Here is a 7,945-nt window from a genome sequence, read left to right on the forward strand (position 1 = left end):
CCCTTTTTGTAATCTTTAAGAAGGTGCTTTTTTTATATATGAGGGGGAGAGGGGGGGGGAGAGGTAAGGGAGAGGAAATAATTTTTTTTATTTTTTTTCTCCTTTATATATTTTATATAAAAAAACAAAAAAAACAACAAAATTTGTAAAAATTTTTATTATTTGTAAAAAGGTTAAACAAAAAGAACACATTTTAATGGCTTGAATTTTCTCTGGATTGGTTTTAACTCCTTCCCTTGAGATAACTACGCCTAGGAAGTCAACACTGTGTCTTAGGAATTTGCATTTATCTACTTGGACCTTCATATTTGCTTTGGACAAGGTAGAAAATACTAGAGCTAGATGTCGGAAATGCTCTTCCTCAGATTTACTGAATATTATTATATCATCAATGTAGACATAGCAAATTTTTCAGATGAGGTCTCTCAAGATGTCATCGAGAGCTCTTTGGAATATTGATGGGGAATTTTTTAGACCGAAGGGGAGTCTTGTGAACTCATATTTCCCTCCATTTACAGAAAATGCTGTTTTTTCAATATCAGATTCCTTAAGGGAAATCTGATGAAATCCGCTCTTTAGATCAAGAACAGAGAAATACTTATTGTTGCCCAACTGCGCAACCATTTCTCCGATTTCGGGGATGGGATACTTATCCGAAACTGTAACTGCATTGAGCTTTCTGTAATCAATGACCATCCTATATTTCTTATTCCCAAGGCTGTCGCTCTTTTTAGGGACTATCCATACAGGGGAATTATAGGGCGACCGTGAGGGTCGTATTATACCATCTCGTAGTAATTCTTGTAGCTGGTCTTCTACTACTTCTTTGAGAGAAGCTGGGTACGGATAATGTTTGGTGTAGACTGGAGTGTCTGTTGTCGTTCGGATTTCTCCTTGGACATTAGTAGCATAAGTCAACTTCTTATTTGGGTCTGCGAAAAGCGATTCGTACTCCTCTTGGAGTGCCTTTAACCCTAGTTTCTGCTGATTGGTGAGCTCCTCTGATTCGATCGTATGGACCTGATGAGCTCGCATCTGCTTTACTTTAACAACGTGAGAGTTGTTGACAAATAATAGATCTTTCCCTATATCAATAATGGCGTTTAATTCTCTTAGTGTGTCATTACCTAGAATCCCATGGAACGGATTCAAATTAGGTAATAAGAATATTATAATAATATTATTATATCATCAATGTAGACATAGCAAATTTTTCAGATGAGGTCTCTCAAGATGTCATCGAGAGCTCTTTGGAATATTGATGGGGAATTTTTTAGGCCGAAGGGGAGTCTTGTGAACTCATATTTCCCTCCATTTACAGAAAATGCTGTTTTTTTCAATATCAGATTCCTTAAGGGAAATCTGATGAAATCCGCTCTTTAGATCAAGAACAGAGAAATACTTATTGTTGCCCAACTGCGCAACCATTTCTCCGATTTCGGGGATGGGATACTTATCCGAAACTGTAACTGCATTGAGCTTTCTGTAATCAATGACCATCCTATACTTCCTATTCCCAAGGCTGTCGCTCTTTTTAGGGACTATCCATACAGGGGAATTATAGGGCGACCGTGAGGGTCGTATTATACCATCTCGTAGTAATTCTTGTAGCTGGTCTTCTACTACTTCTTTGAGAGAAGCTGGGTACGGATAATGTTTGGTGTAGACTGGAGTGTCTGTTGTCGTTCGGATTTCTCCTTGGACATTAGTAGCATAAGTCAACTTCTTATTTGGGTCTGCGAAAAGCGATTCGTACTCCTCTTGGAGTGCCTTTAACCCTAGTTTCTGCTGATTGGTGAGCTCCTCTGATTCGATCGTATGGACCTGATGAGCTCGCATCTGCTTTACTTTAACAACGTGAGAGTTGTTGACAAATAATAGATCTTTCCCTATATCAATAATGGCGTTTAATTCTCTTAGTGTGTCATTACCTAGAATCCCATGGAACGGATTCAAATTAGGTAATAAGAAGAAAGTTATAGGTTTGTTGGGTTCGTTAAATAAACCCAAATGGATATGGCTGGTGATTAGAATGCTACCACTTACGGTGTTCGCGTAAAACTTGTGTTCATTTGTTTTGACGTTTTTGGCTATTTCTGGTTGAACATAGTTTTTGTTGGAGCCGGTATCTATTAAGAAATTGTATGCTGTTCCGTCTTTGTCCCGGACAACAAAGTACGGCAAAGAGGAACACTTTAACCTAAAAAAAATTAACGGTGTCCTCAATTTGTGGCTGTTGAGGTTCCTTGTGATTGTGATTTGGTTTCCTCTTTATTCTGCGGGACTAACTCTGAGTTGTCACCTTGTGAGGTAAAATATTCCTCCTGCTGTTGATATTCACGAACCTTACGAATTGTCCATGGGACTAATTCGTAAAGGTCTTCTTGGCCTTGGTAAGCAGACTGATAATCGGACATATCGGAGTAATGCTCTTCTTGAGGCGGTATGGTGATATATTGTTCACCTGACATACCGGTTTCGATATGGAATTGCCTCTGTACTTTATTGGGAAAATTTCCGGTGGACTGGTTGACTCTTTTGAGAGCAAATTGTTGTGGTGAATTAGCGTTTGGCTTGTTCATGTAGTCAACTTTTTTTGTTAGAATAGAGCCGTCGACATCCATAGGAGTTGGTGCCGGCTGAGGCTTCGGAGCAAATGGCCTCGGTGGTGCATTGAAAAACATAGGGTTTTTCGTTTGAGGGAATTTATTTTGGGGAATGAACACGTTTTGCATTGGTTTTTGATTATAAAAGTTGTTGTTATTATAAGGTTTTGGTGGAATTGCCGGTATGTATGATTGTTGAGGTTGCAAGTAATTTTTTGCATAATGCGGGGGTTTTGGTCCTACTGGTGGACGAGTGTCACGATGGCTGATATTGTTCCTAGCCCTTTTATTGTCCAACATCTCGCACAGTTGCAATGCATGCCTCAGATCTCTGGGTTGAGCTAAGCTCATTCTGTCTGATAGATCTCCGTTAAGACCTCTGATGAAGGTATCTAGAGCCCTATCTCTGACCTGTTTTGCCATGGCTTCCATAGTCTCGGGAGTATAACCCAATGTTTCGATTTGGTCTAGTATTAATGACATCTGTTGGTAAACGGCGAAGTAAAATTGATGAATGGATGCGCCTTTCTGGGTCATGGTGAATAGCTGGTATTCTAGAGTGCTTAAATCTCGTTTGTCTGAGTACTCAGATAACAGACACTGAGAGATTGCACCCCAATGTAACGCGGTGCGATATACTTTCAACAGTGTATTCGCATGGCCTGTAATTTTGCCTCGAATGGTTACCAGAATTGCAAAGTATTTGGGTGTTCCCTGAATGGGGGCGTACAATTCCATCAAACGTGTGGCAAAAGCAAACCATGTTGAGAATTCTTCACGACTACCTGAGAATTTGTCAAGATTTTTTACGATATCTGGCACTTTGTCTAATTCATGCCAGTTATCCTGGACGCTAGCTGTCTGGTCCCTAAAGGGAATGTGTCCTGGCTGAGAAAAATTTAATTGTTTCACTATTTCCTGTAGCTGAGATGACAAAATTGTTTGGATAGCTACATCTAATCCTTGTATCGACAGTGCCTCTATTCTATTTACGGCTGCTGCACCTGAGGTGGATGCTGTCGGAGCATCGGAAGCTGCTGCCTGACTACCACCCTGCTGGAGGACTGCTGCTTTAACCCAGTTGTCATTAGTCATTTTGGAAAAAATATTTCGAACCAGGTTTCTTTCAAGGAAATAAGTGTTACGATATCGCGAATATTATGACGTCACGAACGATATAATGCCGCGAAAATTGGATTTTAGTTTATATTGACAAAGGTATAGCGGTATGTCCGCTAATCTTGGTGGAAATGGTTTTTGGTACTTAAATACTTAGTTTGTGATATTATGCAAATTTTCAATATTAGATGATTATTCTCTTTTTTTCAAAATTATTTTTTTAAATCTTAATTTGTGGTATTATGCAAATTTTTCAATATTAAATGATTATTCTCTTTTTTTCAAAATTTAATCTAATTTGTTTATTTTCTTTAAATGATTATTCTCTTTTTTTACAAAAAATTTTTTTTTAAATTTTGAATTATTTCTTTCCCTTTTTTTTTTGGGATTACTTATTACTAGTTTCTTTTTCAATTTTTGATTCTTTTTTCTTGAGTGAGAAAAAATTTAATTAAGGATTTTATAAATATTTTAGCTTGTGTTTTTCTTTTTCTTTTTCAATTTAAACTTTTGGTTTTGGTTCACAAAATTTTTTCTCACTGTGTTTACACAAATTCTTTTTTCTTTTCTTGATTTTCTTTCACTTAGAATTATTTTGCTTAACTTACATTATTAATAACATCTTCGGTGCTTGTACTGATCGGCTTGTAGGAGGGCTCGCTTTTCCAACGTTGAAGGTACTAACGCTCCTGGGCAAACACGTTTGGGTTATCAGTTTTCCTCTGAACGGATCTTGGAGGAAATTGCAGCGATAAATTTGACCCTGTCTGATTCTTAGTGTAGCTCAAAATAGTGTTTTTATTTCGTTGACACTTTAAGGCATTTAACGCGTTTTCTCGGTCACGACCACTGATATCTTTCACTAACACTCGACCAAGTTTTATTTAGCAGGGTCCCTGCTCGGGCGCCAATTAAACACTTCCTTCACTCACGGTATAAAAAATACAATTTTTATTTAAAGTCACTTTACAATTACAACTTAATGATAACTGAAAGATTCTGACTGAGTGAATTCCGCGGAGCTAAAGCGAAGTTTTACCGGATGGTTTGGACTTAGGCTTAAGACTGATTTTCTATGATTTGATTATGTTGGCGGCGTTGGCTGAGTCCAATAGTCCACTAAGAGCGTGGGACCATTCTTTGTTTACACAAGTGTTCAGGACCATTCTTTGTTTATTGCCGAAATTTGTGGGGTGATTCTGGGTATCAGGTTTGTTGTTTATCCTAACGATCGGACTGTTACTGGGGATAGGCGATCATGCGACAAATTGGCATCTGACGATTGACTGGGGTGACTTGTTGTTTATCCTAGCTATCGGACTGTTATTTGAGACAGGCGATCATGCGACAAATGGGCATGTGACGACTGGGTGGGGTTGACCAATGGGAATTGCTTGTGATGATGAAATAGGATCGGCCAATGGGCATGTGTTGACGGACTTGGGTTTTATAGTATAAGTACTTGACTCCTTGTTATGATAGAAGTGCTTAACTCCTCCCCCTTTAAGTGCGGACGTCCTCGGTCGCAACAACATATTGAACAGGCGCGATTGAGACTTCCATTGGTGGACCATGGTTGCCTGTTTCGTGGCTGCAGAATTTTTTGATGATGTAATCCGTTATCATTGCAGTTGCCAGAAGGGTTAGAATAATCCAGCTTGACGAAGACATCATCAAGTTGTTTCTTTGGATTCTCTCCAGATTATTAGTATTATTGATGTGTAGTTCCTTGATCATTTCCAGTGATAACCTTTCACCTCTTTGCTGCTTATCTGATAGTAATTGCAACAGCGGCGGTTGAACCTCGACTTCAAAGCGTGTCTTCACAATATACCAGGAGTCTTCTATGACGACTGTCGCGTTTTCCGCTTGAATTATGAAGGTGCCTTCTAGGGTAATGTTTTCTCCATTGATGTTGATGTCCCCTTGAAATTGGTTCAGCAGCAATGTACCGGTTACGTGCTGGTTGTTGATGACCTTACATTGTGGATTCCTTCTTTGCAAGTAGGCTCCTACACATTTACTGTTTTCTAAATTAGTCAGATCTTCCAGTTTACAGATTGTCTTACTATTATAAATTTTACATTTATTCTTGATTAACCCGAAGTATTTCTTGTTACATTTCATGATATTCTCATAGTCTATTTCTTCTATAAATTTTTGATATTTAATTGGTATTGCAAGGATTTGTTTACAAATTTCATTAATTACTCTGGGTAGGCTAACAATATAAAGGAGTGATTTACCGTCTGATGCTATGCTGACCTCGGCAAACTCTATTAGTTCTTCAATGTTTACAAATGTTAGGCTCTCTTCTTTAATTGTGTCAATAAAATCTATTTCAGCAGAGGACAGTATTAATGAGTTTACGGTATTGGCCATAGCCCAATCAATTGCGTAAATAATATTTGTTATTTCTTCTCTTAAAAGACTCAATTTAAATTTGGTTATTTCGATTTCTTCTGACTTATTATTATATTCGGGTTTACCTCTAATTAATATGGTATTAGTTATCTTAATTAAATCGTTTATCTTATTTTCTATTGAATTTTTAATAATGACCTGCCGATTATTGTTTTCCAATTGTTCATTGATCTTATCTACCACAATCTTATGATCCTCGTGATCAGGTGTGCCAGCTAACCATTTCCAAGCCGTGCCAAGTATATCAAGCGATCTTTTGTTTCCGAATTTCATCGGCTGAAGCCTCCTTAATTCGTTCTGTATCCGAGTTATCTCATAGGCCAAAAAAGGTTGATACGGACTAAGGTTTGATGAATTCTTAACGACTTCGCGCGGCTAACCCGGTTTCCAACATGACCACTCTTGACTTAGTATAGTCTAATATGGTTGTGTGACCCCAGCAAAGTGGTAACATGAGCAATCTGTCGGAAGAGGATGTTTATCAATACTTCAAGTGGTTTTTATGAACTATCCTGCCTGACCTGGTTTTAATTTTGGTATTAAGATCTTCGGCTACTATTTCTTTTTTATATCTGGACGTTAGTTTCGAGCCTAGCCGTTTATTAATCCTAACGTAGATGATTTCACCTGGATCGTAGATTTTGACGGGTTTTTTTGTTTTATTATGGTACTCTAGGTCCTTATTTTGCTTCTTTAAAATGGTTTCTGCAATCTTTTCCCTTTCAAGTGCTAATTTTTCTGGATTATGGATTAAATTTGTTACAAAAAATGCTTCTATTGGCTTTATGTTGGTGGTACTATGGATGGTTTTATTGTATTCGTCAACGGCTTTGAATATTAAATCCTCGAATTCCATTTCGGGGTGCTCTAGCTTCAAGCATCTCATTATTTCTGTATATGTTGAATGAAATCTTTCTACTTGGCCGTTGCTAGACGAAGTATATGGTGGAGTAGTGTGGACTTGTATACCTAACTGATTATTCAAAAGAAAATTTTATTGATGCAGAATTTAAAGCCTTTTCGTTATCCATCACCACGGTTTTCGTCATACCGAAGGCTATTAACAACTCACGTAAGGGTACTTTAAGATGTTCCGCTGCTTTTGAGTTTACGAGTTTAACTTGCGCGTATTTAGAAAATTTGTCTATTGCGGTTAAAATAATCTTATTTTGGGTGGAATATAAATCTATATGAATAATTTCACCTGGATATTTCGGAATAGGGGTTGGTTGTATTTCTTGGTTCGGAGGGTGTCTTTGGTATTTAGAGAGTTTGCACGTTTGGCAAGAGTTTACTATTGCTTCTATCTTTTCTTCATACCGGGGAAAAAATATTCAGATAAAATTTGTTTTTTATTTTCAACGGAATTTCTATGTGCTCTGAGGTGTTCTTTTATTATGATATCTTGTTGTTGAATCTGATCATGGACATCTATAGTTTGAATATGCGTGAATCTTGCCTTGTAATTCCTAAAATGCTCTGGAAATATTTGTTGAATTTTTCCCATGATACTTTCGGAAGTAAAAATACCATTAACTATTCTAGGATCCATTTTTTCTTTCAAGATAGTTACAAGATCTTCTTCGGAATAATTGCTTCTCACTATTGTATGTCTATGATATGTAGGGAACGGTATTTCAAAGGTAGTGGATTCGTTATCACCAGTGAGGATAAACAATTGGTTTTTAAAGACATTGATGGGGATTTCCATTGCTGGAATGAGTTCATGACCTGAGCTTTTATCACTATGGGCTGTAGCTGACGTACTGCTAGCATTTATGCTGGTAGGGTTTCTA

This window comes from Drosophila tropicalis, unplaced genomic scaffold, assembly GCF_018151085.1.
Source record: "Drosophila tropicalis isolate 14030-0801.00 unplaced genomic scaffold, ASM1815108v1 contig_1072, whole genome shotgun sequence".
Classification (NCBI taxonomy): domain Eukaryota; kingdom Metazoa; phylum Arthropoda; class Insecta; order Diptera; family Drosophilidae; genus Drosophila; species Drosophila tropicalis.